Here is a 20,700-nt window from a genome sequence, read left to right as displayed (position 1 = left end):
TCTGACCCATTGCACTGGACCGTTGTGTGAAGCACGTTCTGTTGTTTCTCCTGTGGTATGTGTTGCTTTCTAACCCTCCTCAGGCTCTGAGCAATGTGGAAGTCCTTCTCAAAGGAGAAGGGTGGCAGTTCTACACCCAGAAAAGCAAAGCTCAGGACAGGCAAACTACCTAGCAAGTTGATTTCATACTATTTTGTATGCTAACTCTAGTAGAATAATGATCTCAAAAAAAGTCCCCATGGACAGCTATGACCTGAATCTCCAAATCTGTGATAGCAGTTCTTTGGAATAAATGTGCAGCACTCTGTCCAGTTCCCTGTGTTGCTTTGTGCCAGTGTTTTGGCACATGTGTTCTGGGAGTTGTGTGTGACAGTACGTTGTGAGAAACCCACCATAAGACAAAGGAATTTGAGGGCCTGGGATGAAACCTTTTAAATATCTGGGATTTCTCTTTCTTGGAGTCACCCTAGAAGCCTGGATATGTGCATGTGGAAGTTGTAGTCTCAACCCCCCAGAATTGTGAGAAATGGCATTAGCCCCACTATCCTACAGCGGGCTCAGAACTGCAGACATCTCAGACAGTCAGCATGGGCTAAATGCTGTTCCATGCGACAGAGCTGAGGTCTATAGCGCGTGTGGCACTGCATTAGCAGGATAGGCAGCAGGCTGCTCTAATGGTAGTGCAAATGTTGGCACATGTAAGAAAGCAGTGGCAAAACAACACATTTATAATGTGAAATGTTTAGTACTTGCTGACAATAACTGTTCTCTGTTAAAGTCAGTGAATATGAATCTTATCTTCATATTTTGTTGTGGAGTTAAGAAAATAACAGAGAAAGCAACAAAAAGTACTTTTGGCTTGCTGTCAGCATAGATAGGAGGTGACCTGGGCAATCACGCTGCATGAAATAGTGTACTGGGGACTGTGTATACTGTAGAAGGTGAGAGAGCAATTTGGCTAAATTCTGTAATATTTGGGGTTATTTAATTTAATATTAACTAAATAAAATGACTGGCACTATCTGAACTCATTTTGAGGAGACTCAACTGCAGAATCTCATCTCATAGAGAAATAGTTTTCTACTGAACCAGCATAGAGCTGTGGAGTTCTTTTCCCTCTTGGGGGACCTTTCATTTCTGATGGCTCTTATCCAGAATGCATGTCTGGGGGCAGAACCTGATCACAGCTGTACACTGCTGTGTATGTGTGTCAGTAAATAACATCCTTGCATGATACTGGAGGGAAAAACACGAAACAGGGTGTGCTGTCATTGCCTGGTGCGTGTGTATACTTTGCTGTTGTTAGTTTAATTACAAAGTTTTCAGGCTTGGCAGTCTAAATTCTGGTTGCAATGATAGCTATCGTATGAAAGAACTCTAGCTGATGGCAAAGATATATTTGCCAGAAGAAATATTTATTTTAGATGAAGTCAGTCTAAACAGATGTTGAAAAAATGAAATCATCAAAAAAATGCATGTCCAATTGCATTTCATGGAAATATCTATCCAAGCAGCTCAGTTCTGGGGATGTCTCATACAAATAACATCCTGAAGGATGTGAGAATTATATTAATAAAAACCTGTGGAGGGACAAAGAGCTTTTTCTGTAATAATTAGAGATTTCTAAATTGATACACACAAGAAGCCCATTCCTTTGAGAGCTTAATCCTGTGTCATAGAAGTGCAAGGAAACTTTTCCCGTTGATTTTATTAGGGTCAGGATCAGTCCTATCAATGTGTCATTGTCCCTGTACATAGCTGCACATATATTTGCTACTGATGTCTTTAGGTCCTACACTGCACTGACTTCTATGAAATTACTTTTAATTTGCTTTCCTTCCCTGAGCTACTCTTCCTTTTCTGTTCTACCATCATCAGATGCACAGCTGGAATTTTTTTGAGATTTCTGTCTAGGTAACAGTCCCAGTAAATCTTTGGTACATTTTCAGTAAATTCTGGCAGCGAAAGCTGCCCTTCTCAGCTCCTAAAGACTGTGAAAGGTCTGCAGGATTTGTTTGGATTGCACAGCATGGGAAATAAGCCTGATATGGAGGATGCAGCCCATTCCGTGGAATTGGTAGCTCAAATGTATTCTGTAGATGCCTTTGGTCTGCATATAGCTTGTTCCTGCTTGAGGAGAAAAGATTAACAACAGATAAATATTAGAGGAACAATAAAGACTACAGATTTTTTCAGTTACTGCCCAGTTTACAGACTCAGGCAGAGAACTGGAAAGATGGATAGTTCATTTATTAGCTCTGTTAGAGTAAACCCTGCAGTGAAGGACTGGCATTAGAAGGCAGCTTGTCCTCTTTTTGTTTTGAGATGTGTGTCATTGTCTTCAAAAACCAATTCTGCCCCCTTTAAGACCAGGGACTTCCTAGTTGCTGTTTCTGTCTTTATGCAGTTCTTCCTCTCCTCTCAGGTGGGGAGCATCAGCGCTGTGCTGAACCAGAGGGGTTTAGCTTGTAATCAGGGTTGTGAAGTCTAGAAAGGTAACCCAGGAGCTGCCAGGAACTAAACAGGGGTGCATTAACTACCTGTTAGTACTGAGTAAGCTTATTGTATGCCTGGGAGTGGTAGGGGAGGACATGACTGTACTGTACTGGGGGGAAGAATTGGCAGGGATTTGGATTGGGGCAGTGAACCTGCCAATAGCCTACAACTGGACAAACAGAGAAGCCAAAGCACCTAAAACATGGGTTGTGCTTGCCAAATAGCAGTTCTCCTGCCACTGCCTCCCTGGGGAGCAGAGAGGGAATAAATTTCTCTGAGTTCTTTGGCAGACATTTTAGTGATAATTTTTGGCTGTCGGGTATTTCAGGTCAATGTGATGGTAAAAGGGAATAAAGTCACAAAGCAAGTGACCAGAGAGACAATTTATTTCCTGAATTAGCAATAAATTTTATGCATTATTTTTCTGTCAAACTATAATGAGAAAAAGATGGAGGGACCAGGAAAAAGATGTCACGCTTTCCTTTTGGGTACATATCCTGGCAAAGGTGTAAGCACCCTTGTAGAGAGCAGCTGGATGTGGCACTGGGGTGAGGGTTAGACAAAGAACTTGCGCAGTAGCCCGGGGGTGAAAATATTTTCTTGTTGGCATACCCAATTAACCAAATCCAGCCATATCCAAACAAAGGTAAACTTAAAATGAAGTGTTTCAGTGTTGCTAGGTTTAGAGAGCAGTAGTGCTTGGATAATAACAACGGCAGCCTTCTAACTATACTGCATATTGTATAACTAAACATTAAAGCTTTCTGCAGTTGCTGGATTTGGAATTTGACCTGAATAAAAAAAAAAAAATGACAACTGAAGAATCAGGAAAATAACTTTTATTTTTGAGAAGGAATGAAGGTGAATGATTACTGAGCAGATGTCTGTCTTTTGTTTTGTTGCTGCAAGACAGTGTGGTGTGTTGAGCCAGCATATCCTCCATATCTCTGCTTTTAATTTACTTCTGCTGTCCGTGATCCTCTTGGGATTGTTCTTGTCTCAAGACTAACAGTGATGAACTAAACTTTTTTTTTTTTTCTTTGCACGCCAGTGTGGAGAGAGCACTTCTTTCTTGCTATCTACTGGTAGTTATTTCAAAGTGAGGAATATAGTTATAATTATGAACACTGCAAACTTAACCTGATTTTGGAGACTTTGAAAAGAAATCTGTAGCCAGCCTACCAAATGATGCATCCCTTTATTGAACGGGTTCCTTTGCCTTTATACATTTCTTATCTTTTCAGAGCAGCATGGAAAATCCATACTACCTGCCTTTCTAGTCCAGATGCATTCTGTATTTCCTGTCACCACTGTTTGTTTTCTACATGAAAGCCTTTCAGATACGAGAGGTAGTTTTTCTATGCCTTATTTTACTTTTGCATGTGTTTGTGCTAACTCTTTCTCATTTTTTGGGTCCCTTCCTGTATCTTTCACAGTTTCCAGCCCTGTAACTTACCTTTGGAATCGAAGCTACTCTGTGCTTGCTGTATATGGTCATTTTTCAATCCTTCGTTACCTGAGGAGCTCCTTGGCAGGATAAGTAACTCCAGAACTACAAAGAATATTTTTGCATTTTTGAAGTCTTTTCTCCATGAATCCGTTAAGTCTGTTTAAAGGATTAATAGAAGCAGGATCAGGCATTGCCTATGAACAAGTAATGCACCTCTCTGCTCTAGCAGCATATTCCGACAAAGAAAAGAACTGTCCCTATAAAATGTCAAGTCAGCGTTAGCGTGTGGGAGTATTGCTGTATCATAGAAGGAGAGCTACCAGGAGAGGCCGAGAGAGCTGGGATGGTGTAACCTTGAGAGGAGAAGGCTTGGATGGGAGGTGGGGGATAATATCAATGCGTATGAATACCTGATGTGAGAGAGTAAAGAAGATGGGGCCAGACTCTTCTCAGTGATGCCCAGTAAAAAGACAAGAGAGAATGGACACAAACTGTAGTACAGGAAATTAGACTTAAACATGAGAAAAAACTTCTTTATTATAAGTGCGGTCAAATGTTGGAACAGGTTGCCCAGAGAGGTTGTGGAGTCCCCATTCTTGGAGATGCTCAAAACCTGACTGGCCACAGCCCTGTGCAACATGCTCTAGTTGACCTTGCTCTGAGCTGGGTGATTGGATTGGACCATCTCCAGAGGTGACTTCCAGCCTCAGTGATTCTGTCATCCAATGATATCCTCAATACTTCTAAGCTAACACGGATAAACCTTTTAAGTAGGGGTGAGCTCTTCACAAGAAGCGCAGAGAAGTCTCCTGACCTTAGTTGCATTTCTCATACTTCCATTACTAATGGTTTGTTAAAAATATGAATTTGGTGGATATACCTTGACTGAAATACAACTTCAGCAGTAACTCCTGTTTGCATGATGGGAACATTTAACCTCTCAAACCCAGAGAGTAAACTGCGTTCCCTGCTTCTGGCTGGTTTCGGGAATAAGTGGTAAATAGCACATGCATACTGCAGGCAAATCATTCTCTGTTACAACAAGTCATGGTGTCACCATAGCTCATAATAGCAGTGGGGAAGAAAATATTCCAGACCATTTAAAGATGAAAAAGATACATGTCTACAGGTAGTTCACAACCTGTGGACTATGTGTGCAGGTTGCTTATTAAGAGCAGGAAATATCCTTTACCCTCAGCTTTACTGAAAGCGTGGAAAGCCCTTTGGTGTTACATGACTTGTATAACTTCACACTGTCAGCCAGCGTCAGAACCAGGATTAGACAGAATGTGCTTCTTGTTCCTACCTAATTCACTGAACTACAGTAATTTTTCAAGCAAACTGCAGCTCCAGGTCTTCTACTATCTTACTAAGCAACTGTCATACACATGTGGGCTGCCTTGTTCTTTCTGCTTTTGAAAATCTCTCACGCTATTACTATTGCTTGGCTAATAGTTCATATCAGATCATTTGCTTAATTTCATTTCTCATTTTTCATTCTGTATGCAACCTAATTGTGTTTTTCCCTAATTGTTTTTATGATTTTCTAGCAACAATAATGCATATTAATAAGAAATGTATGACTTTATCAAGTGTTGATATAATTAAAATAATATACATCTTGACCAATAACTGTACCAGTAATTAATATCAGATAACTTTGATCAGTTTCATCTTTTATCTTCCATCCATACACAGCCTAGTATTGTTTTTAATCTGTACATAGTCTGTTGGTCTGACATAACCGAACCATTAGATAATGCCTGTCTCTCTTGCGGGTCATAGGAGTTTAATAAGGAGTTTACTGTCGCAAATTTGATCTGTTTTCATCTATTATGTAGTTCCCATAGTATATGCTAATCTTGGCTTGATAAACGTAACTCTTCAGTTTAAGTTTAAAGTGTTAACAGTCACAGTTATGACTTAGCTACAGAGATTTCCCGGGCTGATACTAATGTGAACAGAAAAGGCTGTAGCTAGCAGCTAGTTTGTTTGGATTGAATATTTATGTTGCTTCAACCTGGTTAGTTTTCAGCCTTTGATAATCCATTCACCAACCTAAGAGCTGAGTGTATAGTAAAATCTGAAAATACCCAAAGTAATTTGCTTGCAGGTCCTCAGATTTTGAAGCCTAGTCTCAAGTTCTCTCTTCTGATGCCTAAATGCAAAGGTTAAGGCTGCTTTCAACCCCCCCCCCCCCCCCCCAGATGGTATCATGTGTGTTAGTTATCCTTCCAGTTACTGTAGTAGGATGGAAAGCTTGGTTAGGTCCTTGTTATCCCATTCATTATTAAATCAAAGTAGATGAAATGTTTAAACTGTAAAGAGTGAAGATGGGACTGATTACTACTGAGCAGCAGTTTTACAGTGTCTTTGAGTCAGGGAAATATGCTTTTCCATGGTTTTGGGTTGATATTTTAATTGCCTTTGGGGGGCAGGGAAACATAAAGGGAGGAAAAATACTACCTTTATCAACTGGTCTAGAAATAGGCAGTCTCCTTGCAATGCTGCTGGCCCTTGAGCTATCAGCTGCAAAACTAAGTCAATGTACATCTAATTTTGCACTTCTTACTCAGGGTGCCATCATTTCTTCTGCAATTTTGATTGGAAGAAGAGCAAATCTACTATTCCAGTAGGAGCTGAATTTCTGATTCCCTTATCCATGCTGAGCGCCCTTTGCTGGAGCACTACTGAATGTGGAAGTAGGTGCTCCAAGGAGTGTCTCAAAATGTAATGCACTGAGAAAGCATCTGAAGGCTGCAGTGCATAATGCTGAGATATTAATGGGAAGTTTTCTTAATCCCACAAAATATTGTTAACCTGTTTGGTAAAATGTGAGCATGTTCAAATTTCATAATCTCTCAAGAAAGTTTGACTGGGAATTAGGCTTGAAAGAGCTTCTGTGGAAACTTGGAGTCAGAGGAAGGGAGGATAAATACTGATGAGACATAAATTAAATAGTGGATACATTAAGCTCAGTATTTTAGTCAAATAACTTGTTTATCCCTCTGTGGATGTGGGATAGTTATTCCCTGGTGCCACTGGTTTAGCACTTCCTTCTGGAAGCAGTAAGAAAAATAAAAAAACCCTGAAAAACAGTGCATGTTTCATACTCATAGATTATCTAACTCCATATGGATAGAAGTTCTTCATGCGAGTCAAAATCTTCTGTCATTATATAGAAGACTTTTTTCTGCCTCTAATCACCTATTTATGTGTATTATATACATCTATTATATGTATTAATATGCAACAGGTTTTATCCTAATAAAACAATTTTGTTATCGCTTTCCCTCTGTTATGCACATTTTGGAACACACTGTACTTTGTATTTTACAGCAATATCATGAAATCAGGAAAAAAAGTGCTGCCACTGCTCTATTACAGATGTCTAAATGCTGTATTGAAATGTGGATTATAGTCCTGGTAAATTAATACATATTAATTAATACACATGCAAAATACATACTGAAATTAACGACTGGCCTAAAAGTAGTATAGAACAATGACTGTCCATTCTTTTATCTTATCTTTTTCATAAATGCTGCGTTCATGATATTCACTAATGGTGTGTTCCTGAAGTTTAACAGAGGCAGTTCAAGCATTTGATGATCCAAATCCCATCCCATTTGGATGGGAAAAAGAGCCGTCATGACTGACAATGAAAATTCAGTCTAATCACATCTCCTATCATTCTTCAGTAAAGTTTCTGTAGTGTTAATAAGTAATAGTAATCTGGAAGGATAAACAAGCAATTGTTGAAGAAAAATCAGAGCTGATATCACTTTTTCCCATGGTCTCCCTAGATGTGAGGGAAGATGAGCCAAAACAGTTAAAGCTTCCAAAGGCTTTTGACTTTTTTTGTGGGGTGGGGTGGGGTGGGGTTCTCTTACCTTGTGACAGGGTAAGCCAAAATTATTTAAAAGGGGGAAATTGTATGCACCCCCTCAAAAAAGTTAAGTATATTTTTCTGTCTTCTCCTTTTTGTAGTTGTTGTAGAAGTCACTACCATTTGAATGATGTGGAGGGGGACTGCAGTATGTCATCACTGTTGAATGCACACAAATTAGAAATTCTTAGCACTAGAATTGTCACAGACCTGCTCAGGGCTAGCTCCCAGTGACACCTGTCCCTCTGCTGCTCCTTTTTCCCCAAGTATATCTTCCTTTTCTCTGATCCAGTCCTGTCACAACATGGTGTGATGTACTTTTTGAGGTTTCCCCCAGCACGACTGCAGTGCTTCTAAATGGTCACATTCTGCCTCTTAAGTGTGCTTGTGGATGTTAATGAAGGGTATGGTGGACGTCCCAGAAAGGCAGATTTATGAATCTTCCGCCCTTGCTTTAACTCATCGCTACAAAATCTAGTGGTGCGATTTCTCTGAAGGTAACTTTCAGGGAATTATTCTTCCATTTTCAGTTTTATCCATTGAAAAGGGTGACCATAGGTAACCTGGATGTCAGTATTGCAGTACTGTGAGGTTGTACTGTTACTCAGATGGGAGGTAGTCTGTGATTTCTGTTTTATATTTTGTCAGAGTTTTTTTTCCTCCTGGAGACTTGGAAAAGGAAGCCTACATTCCCACTAGGAGTAAAACGTAACCGTTTAAGCATCTGCAGTAGCAGTCTGGGCTCCTTAAATAATCAACAGAGAGGTGGATTTAGGTTCGTGAGCCCTCTCAATGCTCCATTGACTATAGGGGGAGTACAGGCTCCTAACTGGGACACCTGTATGAGATGGCACCAGTATTCCCCAGACAAGTTAAGTTATTTGTTTTTAATCATGCACGTATCTGTGGCAGAAACTTGAATAAAGTCCAGGCCTTCTCATTCCCAGACCTGCAGTCTGTCCAAACTCTGAAGGAGATGATTCCTAGGGTATGGGATTGATTGTTGTAGCCCCTTGTTTCCAAAGGCAAGCTTTCACTCTTTTCTGTGCCATGCATTCATTTAATAGCAGTGTGCACTCCTGTATTCTTTGACGAATCAGTGTGTTTAGAACTTCCATTCCATCCATCTAGCATGAAAATCGGTTCATCTTTTCCAACAATGTTCACATAATGGAGCCAGTTTTCCTCTCAATGTGTTTGGTAACCCCATTAATGTTAGGAGTTACATGTGTGTACAGGGAATAATGGCCTCCAACATCCCTAAGACAACTGCTAATTCAGTGTGACCATTGCATAATTTCTCTGCTTCAAGCCTGAAGCAGTCTTTGGACCCTTAAATTAGTCTTACAACCATGTTCAGGAATTGCTTTGTTGCTGATTCAAATTATGACCTAATAATTTTGGCAGGATTATATTTAGTTGGTTAAGAAACTAAAAGATCAAGGTGGTAGTAAGAAACTTAGGATTCGTGTCCCATTTGCAACCCTTAAGTGCATGAACTGAGTATGTGAATCTTAACTAAAGCAAATAAGCTGATCAAAACTTCTAGCTAAGGCCTGTTGGAGAGCTATAAAGAATTCTTAGCAGTGACAACACATGTCTATGTTCAAAGTTATGTCATAAACAATGCTGCACTTTATATCAAACACTTAAGACTGGCGTGCTGGGGAGATGTGAGCAGGATTCTTTTATTGACAGGAATAACCATACCAAGTCTTTTAACAGTTCATAGTGTTTTCCTTTTATGGATGTTTATAATAATTCCTCTTATGAACCAGTAGATAAAAATATTCTTTAATAATAGTAATGTCTTTCTATGTACATTTCAGTGAAAATTGGGCCCTAATGTCAGGAGACAATTCCGGGAATTGGAGAGCTGGCTGGTTGTCCCATCTTTGTATTAATCTTCGGTCTCAGGCGTGTTGTGAATTTGAGTTCCAGGGGTTAATGCTTTGAAAGGGAGAGTGAAGTCTCGTAATTCTAATCACTGGGGTTCATTTTAATTGAATGTTCCTTGGAATTTCAGTTGTGAGGGTAATAGAAGCCACAACTGACAACAGCTACATCTGTCTTACTGTCTCCTTGCCCCTCCTTGCTATGCTTTCAGTAGTTTTTATTATATGTTTCTGAGTCTCTCTAGTTTCTGCTCTGTTTCTTAGGTGGCAGTCTCAGACTTAACACAGTAACCCAGAAGAAGGTTTATCTTGATTTTCAGTGTTAAACTACGTGTGACATCTCCACCTTCAGGAGATGTGAACATTCTCTTTTTTTGCTGTTTTAAAGGCTCTTGCAAACTAAGCAGAATATATATCTCCACTTTAAATTTTTATGAATTTGTAAAAGCTTTTAGTTATTAAAAGTAGTAGTTTTTCTTTTCAAACCAAATGAAATATCCCAAGGCTATTACTCCGTTCAATGATTTTTTGGAACAGCACTGTTGTGCCTTTGCATAGATGCAAAAAATACATTAGCAGCTTGCAGTTCAGCAGAAATCAGGGATGCAGTCAGGTATTCTTCCATTATTGTTGGTTCATTTGGTAAATGAATATGTCCTATGTTTCAGAGCAGTAATGATAATACAAGAGTAATTCCCACTTGTAGACACCTCAGATTATTGCCCCATGTCCAGAATTGACTTTTCCAAGGGCTCATTTTCACTGCTCTGTAACCAGTTATCTTCCTTCATGAATTTTAAATTTTATGCTAAGGACTCTACCCTTCTGCTCTGTTCAATGAGATCCAATGGATTAGAAAGGTGAGCCTTGGCTTTTTTTTCTTTTTCTTTTCTTTTTCTTTTTCTTTTCCTGTTTTCTTTTCTTTTTTTGTAAGTATGGTTACTCTGCTAATCATTCAGCTCCTCAAAAGTCGGGCAAAAGTATGGTTACTGTCAAAGAGCAAAGCTTTCCCTCTAGGAAACCCTGATTATTATACATCAAGAACCACTACTGTGCACTTTACCTATAATAGCACTGATTCTTTGGCCATTCAAACTGGTAGCAAATTGGAAAATCACATCACCTTCGTCTGTCACAAACAACTTCCAGACCCTCTCCACGTGCCATGATGGTTATTTAGAAGTGGGATATATTGCTTTTCTGCACAGCTCTGTAAATAGAGATCTATAGAGTATATGCAACTGTACCAGTAACACTATATGTTTATAGGTCCAGGATGTTCACCAGCAGGGTATAGTTTCACAGTATTCTGTAATGCCTAACCTTGTTAACAGTAAGAGCATTTTGTTAGTAATGTGCAGTTTCAGTCATGTACTGCTGAAGTGTCCTAAATCAGCTATCCTGAGAGAGATTTGGAGTGATCCCATTTCTCTGCAAAAAGCATCAAAGATGTTGCAGGTTTCCTGTAGAATCCAGTACAGAAGTGTCCTGCCTTAGTGCATTAGTGATTCTGTTGTGTGCCAGTTCTTTACTGCAGAATTACCTCCAAAGCATCCATATAAGAAATATTCTTGCCTGCTGTGTAAAAAAATGTGTTGCTAATTGTGTGGGTGGTGTTTTTCAGTCTGCCTGGAAGTGCCAGGAACCATATTGTATTATTTTTAAAGCCTCTGCAGGGCTGATAACAATCTGTTCTGTAAATATAAAATAATAATCTGATTGTAATGACAAGAGAAATAAACTTTCCAGCTATCTTGATAGAAAAATGTGTTCTTGTTGGGTAGATATTTCCAGAATGAATAAGTAATAAAAGCAATCAGCTGGTAAGATGTACTGATAATTTCAGTGACATCTAACAAGAACAGTATTTAAAAATCAATTAATTAATTAGAAAACAGCCAACCTCTTCTGGGTATAAGTCTCCTAGTCTGGAAGAAGGAGGCAGAGGTAACCAGACTTTTTTCCCCACTTCCCCCACACTGTCCTGTACTGGCCATCAGTATATGTGCTTCAAGCAGCATAGGATTCAGAAGTGAAAGGGCTGATGAATTCAGCTGTATAAACATAGGTTAAAATTAGAGTTCCTGTGAGGTTGTTGCTTTTATTCTTGCTATTAGCTACAATTATGCAAAAAAGTAAAAAGTGATTTCCCTTGTATTCTGTAGAAACTGGTCTTTTGCTCTGAGCCTTCTTGGAATCAGCTTTCTGTTGAATGAAAAGCAATTCGTTAGGGAATCCCCACAGAAGCTTTGTAACTCTTGAACATGCAGTGCAGAGTCTGTGCAGTCAGCCTCAGGGAGGAAAAAGGAGTGAAAGACAGGCTGAGATTCCATTTATGTCTAGAGTGAAAGAAGATTTTTCTAGACTTTCAAGAAAAATCCTGAGACTGTTTCTGTGGATTCTATATGTTAAATTATTTTGCCCAAATGGAATGGTTAAACTCTGTTACAAAATCACCATCAAAAAATCATTAGGGGCTATTACTTATGCAGCAAACTTCAAAGATGACTTGAGGAATTTTTTTCCTAGGGACTGTATCTTCACTCACTTTACTAGACAAAGGTAGAACCTCTGAAAATTTTTCCTGTTGGTGTATAAGCATGTATGTCGTACTAATACTTGTTCACAAAACTCATCATTCATATCCAGTCTCCATAATGACCTCACAGACTGATATTAGCAGTGATAGGAACACTAAGTTGTGTTTACCATTTAGATTAAGGTCCATCATAATTTAATTTGTGTGGGGTTTTTTGGTTTTTTTGTTTGTTTGTTTTTTGGGTTTTTTTTTAAAGACATTTGTTAGATGGAATTCACTTTATACTACTGTTATATATTGTTAAAATGGTGGTACGTAACTTGTCTTTTATAGCTCTGCCCTAGTTTCAATGTTTTCTGAAGTGGGAGTTTAAATGGAGTACTGGGAGTTTAAATGGAGTACTTCATTATATTATGAATATATACAGAAAAGAAAGTTCTTTTATACAGATTATATATATGTAATATAGACCAGTAGAGCCCTATTAGATACCTCATCACAATTTCTGTTTTGTCATATATATCTTTGTATTAGTTCCAGGATGTTTGCGATCTCTAAAGGAACTGTTTGCAATTAGCGAGGTATAGAAATGTGGACAGGCTGAAGGGAAAAGTGTGATTGATAAAGGAAACATCACATTCATTGAAGGAAATGAGCGTATAGCAAATACTGTGCAGGAAATTATTCATTCCTGAAGTTAAGGACTCAGCAAATTTTCATTTAAGCACGTTTTGTTTGCTAAATTGTACAGATTCTACATTTCACTAAATTGCTACAAAAGAGCCCTTTTCTGACAAAGCTTTTTTTTATCTGGGTCAGATTTGCGTGACCAGATGTGAGTTAGAACTGTACATTATTCAGCCCACATCCATAAAAAGATATTAGAGAAAATATTAAGAATGATGGGGGTTCATTAGGAAGTTTAACCTAGAACCTTCTTTTATTATGCAATCTATAGTTAGCTCTTCTTTATCGAATTAGGATAAAGATGACAGGCTTGGGAATTTCTTACAACTTGATACATTATTGCTTTAACTCTTAATTAGCATTAACTGCTTGGATTCCTTGTACCCTTCATAAATTTCTTAAAGATTGCTTGGACTGCAGCTGCTTGGTTTGTAGTTTCTTCCTCCCCCCCCCCCCCCCACTTAAATTGTGTAGTTGTGTCCTAGAAACTTTGAGCTTTGGGGACCGAACTGAGAGTATATGTGAGGTTTGGAGACTTTAGATGTCTTTACAAAGTCATGGATATCACTCTATACTTTTATGAATCTTTTCATTGAAGCATTAAAAAAAAAAAAGCCCTGTAGTTGCAGTCTCATAGAAGAAATAATTTTTTATCTCATTTACGGTATGAGAGAGAGAGAGAGAGAGGAGTGACTACTTGTAGAGTTTCATCTGCCAAACTGGTTGTTTATCCAGAACTCTTTAAAAACATCCAGAAGGATAAAAGCATTGTTCTTACCTTTTTGTGAACATAACTGCAAGTTTTTCTTCACTTGCTTTAAGCTTTCCATCCAGCACTCTTCTAAATATCCCTTTTGGAACTGCCATAACAACATGTTGGCTCCGAACAGATTGAATAGTTGAACTGAAATTAGAGAGGACAGTATGCACTGTATAAGGCTACTATATGCATTGATTTCTTATCATGAATAATTTTATGTCATGGGACAAGAGAAGTGTGAAAGATGGCAACCAAGAAGAAAAGATCGACTTGATTTTCAAACAAAGGTATTGGGTTGTGAGACTGAGAAATCCCCAAAGAGGTGAGGCTTGAGGGACTGATGCAGCTAAAGTCTATAAGGGTATAGGTAGTAATGGCTTAGGTAGCAGTTGATATCTTATTGACTGTTTACTCTAGTACTCCAGGTTTATGATAAACTTATTACTGAGGGCTGTTTTAGTCTCGTGTTTTCTTCTCTCTCTCTCTCTCTCTCTCTCTCTCTCTCTCTTTTTTTTTTTTTTTTTGCTAATCTAGTACTATAAATGATGAGAGAACCACAAGAATATGTACTACTTTTTTTTTTTTCTTCTTCTTCCCTAAACTTTAGATAGATTTCACTAGCTCTCACAGAGTTGTTTTGTCTGTCAGTACCAACAGCAGAATGTGTGAGAGATCATGATAATTCAGATGAGTCAATATCCCTACTTCAACTGCCTGAAATGTTTATGAGAGATAACATTATTTAGATCTTTATATTTAGATGCTTATGTCTGAAGATTTTGGCCTAAAACTTTTGAAGAGTTATCAGTAGGCCCACACTTAGATTTCTTGGTGTCTTTATGCAGGTTGGGAATGAATTTCCTCTTATTCAAATTATTTAACCTTTGTGTAATTACTGCATTTATAAAATGGAAATTGTAGGGCTCTGTGAGATACGGTTTGCATACATATGTTTGTTGTTATTTTTACAGTACTCTGGGAAAGCAAAATGCTGCACTATAAAGAAGCCCTGCTGAGAGAAAGCAACTTGGAGACCTATTCAGCTGCATCATACAAGGGGAAACGAGCATCACTCTGTCTCTATCAAACTCTCTGCATTTTGAGAGCCAAAGGTATGCAGCCAAGGTAAAATGACTGTTCCTTGAACTAAGGAACAAATCAATGTAAAGAGAATCTGGAGCTGAACTAGTAAAATGAACTTTCTTTATACCTGAATATTGGTGAGTTTAGCCCTATTCCTGATTGAAATATTCTGCCCTCTCTTCTTTTTAAGCATGTGCATAATTCCTAAGTATTAGATTTTTGTCTGAGACTCTTTTGTTGTTATATTGGGGAGGAGGGGTGGACTTAGCACCATTACAGAAACACATGTATATTCTGAATTTAAATATTATAAAAAGAAAAAAGACAAGCTTAGAAAAAGTAAAACATAAGGTTCATAAATTGTAAGGTATTAATTTTATGAATGTAATATATCTTAGAATAAATCCAAATGTATAAATTGGAATATATAAAATGTTCCCAAATGGTTTGCATTTTGATTAATGTCAGCATAACCTTTGTGTAGTAAAAATAGCTATTGTATAAAAGCTGTCCCTTTTTAAAAGTATTTCTCCTTCAGTTACTACACTGCCATTATTTTAGTGTGTGTATAGTAGAAAAAAATTGTCTTATTTTTGTACCCTCTCAATGATAAAAATGTGTTTTGCAGTAGTTCTGGTCAATGCATTTAATTACTGAACTGTAAACATGCTTTATTATCCCATAATGCTGGTGACAATGAAACTGAAAAGTAAACTAAACCTGCAACTCAAATATTATTCCCTTTAAAGTAAGTGAAGTTCTGCCTTTAATACTAATAGAAACTGGATGAGTGGTTTCTGTGCTTTGGAAGATATTATATCAAAATATATGTGTGAAAGCTCTGTACATCTGTTGAGAAGAAACTGTAATGCTCTATGCTGGCTCTTCAAAGTGTGATTCCAGGGTCCTCAGAAGCACAACACCACACTTCAGGAAGACTGCACTGCTATTGCTGTTCTGCTATGACTGTGTTAGGTGGACTAAAGCTAAGTTGGGTATGTCTACATGTACTGCAGGCACACTCTTAACTGTGACTTAAGAATACCTCAAATCCTAAACATGTTTGTGACTGTCAGGCTCATATCTGCAGCTATTGTAATCTTACCATAAGAGAATGAGTGATAACACCAAGAGGACTGATTTGTCATTGCTTTGGATGTTTACATCTGTGTAAGGTTGTCATTTTAATAGTATTTTGTAGACAGTCTGAAAAGCTGTAATGATGGCGATCATACCTCACACTTTATTTCTGGATTACGAAGTTACTCACATAGTTTGTTTTCTGCTTAAATTCAGCTAATCTCAAATCACTGTGCTCTTATCTCTTTGTTCAGCCAAGTATTCAATTTTAACAGGAAACTTAAATGCTCTCTCGGATGTCCCATGGACTCAAATCAGCTATATATATTTAGCAGCAGATATTTTATAGAACTGTATTTTGGTTTGTTTTGCCCTCCCCAAGTGTAACAGCTTTGATTGTTGGAATCCAAGCCATGCTGTAGAAGTACATGTATATTGAAGGAAAAAAAGTGAAAAATAGGCAGCTGGCAATTATAAAAACCTATTTAATTACTATTGCAGCATGCTTTCTTTTGACAAAATTTCAGTCAAAATCTATATTATTTGGAATATCCTTTCTCTGCTTGAAGAGCCCTGGTTACTCAGCCAAGTTACAATGTAAAATGTTCCTATGTTCTCTTTGGGTCTGGTAAGTTTACAAACTCCCTTCAATATCTAGGTATTTCACGGGAGATGGACCCTTGGCCCACAGTTTTGTCGTCTTTCCTCACTAAACATAGTAGAAAAGGGAAGAGAGGAGCCATCCATCCTTCTTTCTTTTCTTTCTTAACCACAAAAAACTGCTTCCTGTTCTATCCCTGCCTCTTTACCCTGAGAGAGTTTTTGTAATACGTTCTTATTTAACTTGCACTTGCTTGCAGTGTAGCTTTTAATATATCTGCAGGCTGGGAATGAGGAAACTTACCTTAGATCCACTGGACTTCCCACCTTCTGTACGACTATTTCCACACATCAAGTTCACAGAACATGACTAGGATGTTTGCTGGGGATATGATATTTCCAGTATGGTTTTCTTTTTTTCATTAGAGTTGTCATTTGCCACAAGAGCCTTCGCTATGTGCATTCTGATAATAACAGCATAAGGAAGTTCTTAAGGAATCAAGCTGTAGCAACAAGCTGATTCAGGGTTCTGTTCTTTGTCAGATAGTGGACAACAGCTCTTATACCCTTCTTATATCTTCATTTAACTAGGGCTCGGGGTAATTAAAGGAACGCTAACTTTAGCACCATCCCAAAACCCAGTGTGCTTGAAGACACTTCTCAAGCATACAACAAAACATTTGGTCACATCACATGAGATCATGATAGTGCTGTAAGTAATTTAAAGGCTGGTAGTCCAGCTGCCAGCTTGGTATGCAAGGAAAGTCTCTCACTTTCCTATCAAATACCTTTTTTTAAGGCACACCAGTGGTGTTCCCTGGGATGTTTAGTCAGTATTAGATTAGCAGAAAAAAAATCACCACCACACATGCAGAGGAGTTCTGTTTCTGTATTTACTTACCTACAAAGATAAGAGACCTTGGAGGGCAAGAATACATAAGTCAAAATTATAGAATACAGAAGTCCAGAAATGAGTTTGATCTTACTGGAATATTTTTCAGCTCACATTAGTTTGCTTAGTTTGTGATCAATTTTGTCTCTGATCCAGAGCAATGCAAGACAGGTGATGAGAGACAACACTGTTGTGATGCTTTGTGTGAACAGAGAAGAAGCCAAATCGCTTTCACTGTGACAGGAACCTGTGTGCTTATGGGGTCATGTTATGCTAACAGTCACTCAACGACCAGGATTAATGAACACTGTAGAGCATCAGTTGTGAAAATACTCTACCTCCTCTCTCTGCATCCATGTATGGTCCCAGAAGTGATGCAATAAATTTTGCAGGGGATGTCACAGTCATATACATTCTTACCTTCTCTGATAGCCTGAAAATTCAGGATCTCTGAATGATTTCTTGATCTCTGATTTCCTGATCTGTGTTGACTGCTGCATACCTACCTCCTAGTTGAAAGGAGAAGAGGATGTTCAGACAGGATGATGTACTCATTGCATGTCTTTGGACTAAAGAATTTTGGTTCTTGAATCTGTTAAGACTGCTGTTGGTGGAGATGTTACAATTTCCACTGAGGTAGAACATAATGTCTGCTAAGTATGTGAACAGTTCATTTAGTTTCAGCCCATCTGCATTTTCACATTTCATCTGTGACACTGGCTGTTAGAAACATGCTTGTTCTCCCACAATGGTGGCAAAGTTTTGTAAGTGGCAGGAAGAGATGGAGAATAACGGAATTTCAAGCCTCAGTGGGAGAGTCTCTCCCTTCATGTTACTAGACACCTCTTTTCTTCGTTGAAGTAGAGCTAAGCCCTTCAGACTTCTGCTAAGATTATGTCCACCTTTGCGCGAGAGAGAACTGGCCATTTTCTTCCAGCAGTTATCCATATGAATCTCTGACTTAATATAATCTGTTAGCCATATTCTAACACTTTGATCAAACTTAAGTTTGATCCCTGGAGCCTGTGTAACTTCTGTGGCTTCTTTTAGAAGTATCTTCAGTTGCGAGAGCTCTGGAGTAGCCATGTGAGAATCTTTCCACATATTCCCAAACAGATTTCCTTTTCAAGGTGAATAGAACAGATAGAGCTCTTTCAGCAGAGCTCTACCAGAATTTGTGTTTGAACATTTATGCTCTAGCTTTGTAGAGTTTTCAGTGTTCAGGAGTCACCAGTGGTAGAACACATATGGACAATCATATCAAAGGGGGGAGGGGAAAGGTATTTCATTAACTGTGGTTCTTTTCAAACGTGTTATCCATATGTTTCATGGTTTATCTTTCTTTGCCATGCTTAAAGAATGCTGGCTTGCCATTGGTGAAGGAACCAATAACCTGTTCTGCTCATGCCTTTTATGCTTTTGGGAGGAACTTGAGAGCACAGCTGAGAATTTGGCTGGCCTAAAAATTCCTCAGTGATGACTATAAAGAAATACTGTAAGGACAGTGGAGGAGCGAGAGGCAAATAATGAGAGTTCATCTTACGTGGGCCTAAAATATAGTACTCGGCAAAAGTGGTTAAGTGGTTCTTTGCCTGTCATGGGATGTATGCCAAAAGCTAGTAGTCCATTGCATTTGCAGCAAAAGGTTAGATATGGAAGAGTTGGAAATTTTTTTTCCTCATGTTTTCATTTTTGTCTTCCTCATTAGCTGCAAAATGTTTACATTTTTCAAATGTAAGATAATATTTCTTTTAGGGGTTTCAAAACTATCCTCAATTGATGTTGGGGTTCTAGTAGAGACTTAGGATCTGTTATTCTTTCCTAACCATCAAACCTCACTTGCTTATGATGTGAAAGTGCTTATCTGCAAAAAAGTGCCTTCGCACATGCCACCAGATGTGCTGTGTTGGTGCAAAACATTTCATGAAATTTCATTTACGTCCTATGACTCCTTAAGAAAGACTTAGTGCTGTTACATCTGTTACTGATTGCATGTCACCTATAGCAGGCTAATTTCTGTTGAGAATCCTCAGTGTTTCTGGAGGAGGAGGCTCTTCTTGACAGGTATGCCTGTACCTGTGGTGGGGTTTTATTTTCTTTCTTTTTTTTTTTTTATCCCACACATTCTGCCTCATGTCTTGGTTCTGCATGTTTCTATTTTTCTTTGTGATCTTAAGTGGAAAAAAGGGGAATGCTCAGGTCTGTTCAGAGGTGTATCTTTGAATCCCTTTTCTAATCCAGGTGTTATTGGAGGAATGGAAGTGAAAGACAGCTTTGGGGTGGGAGGGTTTGTTTTAACTGAGTGAGATAGAATGCAGCAGTGTATATACTGGAGTAGCTGGGTACTGGGTTATGTGAGAAGTTGCTGTAGGCTGAAGTAAACTCTGTTGTCATCCCTTGAGCAAATCATAATACAAAGCATCGAAAGAGAGGGCACGGCCAAGCAGGTAACTTAGAGTAAGGTACCATCTTTGCCGACACGAACAGCAGGCGGGCTCCGGCGCACGGCACGGCAGGGGATGCGGGCTGGGGGGCACCTCCTTCCCACCCGGCCCCAGCTCGCAGCTCGCCACAAGCCGCCGCGGAGCGCGGCCGCCGGCCCTGGCCGCTCCCGCTGCCGAGGGGCCGCCGCCGGCTGCAGCCCAGGCCGGGCCGTTCTCCGGCTGGCGGCAGCGAGGCGGGGCGGGGGCAGGGGCAGGGGCAGGGGCAGGGGCAGGGGCGGGTGAGGCGCTCGCCCGCGGGCCGCGGCTGTGCCGGCGGGGCCCGGCGGCGCGGGGCGGAGCGCGGCGCTCGGGGCCGCTGCGGGCAGCCGAGGGGAGGGCCCTGCGGCCGGTGACTTCATGGGAAGGAGGCGGGGGCGGAGGTGGGTCTCGCTTTCCGCCTCCCGGAGCCGTCTGCAGGGCGGGCGAGAGGCGGCCGCTGCGCCGGGCAGCGCGGGCGGGCGGGCGGGCGGGGGGACCGCGGTGACGGAAAGCAGCAGCTGAAGGCGGCGGCAGCGGCTGGGTTGACTTCCTGCCCCGGTCGGAGGAAGATGGAGCTCGGTTAGGAGGCGCCTGCGGGAGGTACAGCGGGAGCAGGTGAGAGCTGCTCCCCCCCGCCCCCGGCTGGGCGCACGGCAGGGGCGGGTCGGAGCGGCCGGCGGGCTGGTGTCATTGAGCGGGAGGTGGCACAGGTGCGCCGGCCCGGCCCGGCCCGCAGCGCTGCCCTTGCCCCCGGCTGCCCTTGCCTCCAGGCTGCCCGCTCCGCCCCGGCGGCAGCGGTTCCCGCGGTGCGGGGCTGCGGGCAGCCCGGCAGCAAAGCCCTCGGCCGTAGCCGGTAAAGGCAAAGCC

General features: G+C 40.2%; 1 protein-coding gene across 6 annotated transcripts in view; it reads left to right on the top strand.

The window, feature by feature from the left end:
* The window catches only part of OTUD7A (OTU deubiquitinase 7A), a 221,468-nt gene that overhangs the window by 33,890 nt on the left and 166,878 nt on the right, over positions 1 to 20,700 (top strand). For 4 of the 6 annotated variants that reach the window (XM_026113462.2, XM_026113459.2, XM_026113460.2 and 1 more), the window contains exon 1: positions 20,220 to 20,448. The gene's annotated coding sequence lies outside the window, so the exon portion shown is untranslated. Of the gene's footprint in view, positions 1 to 14,687; positions 14,829 to 20,219; positions 20,449 to 20,700 lie in introns of those variants that run through there. The other 2 variants (XM_026113458.2, XM_026113457.2) reach the window with 1 other exon arrangement.

The sequence above is a fragment of the Dromaius novaehollandiae genome, chromosome 10, assembly GCF_036370855.1.
Source record: "Dromaius novaehollandiae isolate bDroNov1 chromosome 10, bDroNov1.hap1, whole genome shotgun sequence".
NCBI classification, from domain to species: Eukaryota; Metazoa; Chordata; class Aves; order Casuariiformes; family Dromaiidae; genus Dromaius; species Dromaius novaehollandiae.
This window is presented reverse-complemented; position numbering and strand designations above follow the sequence as displayed.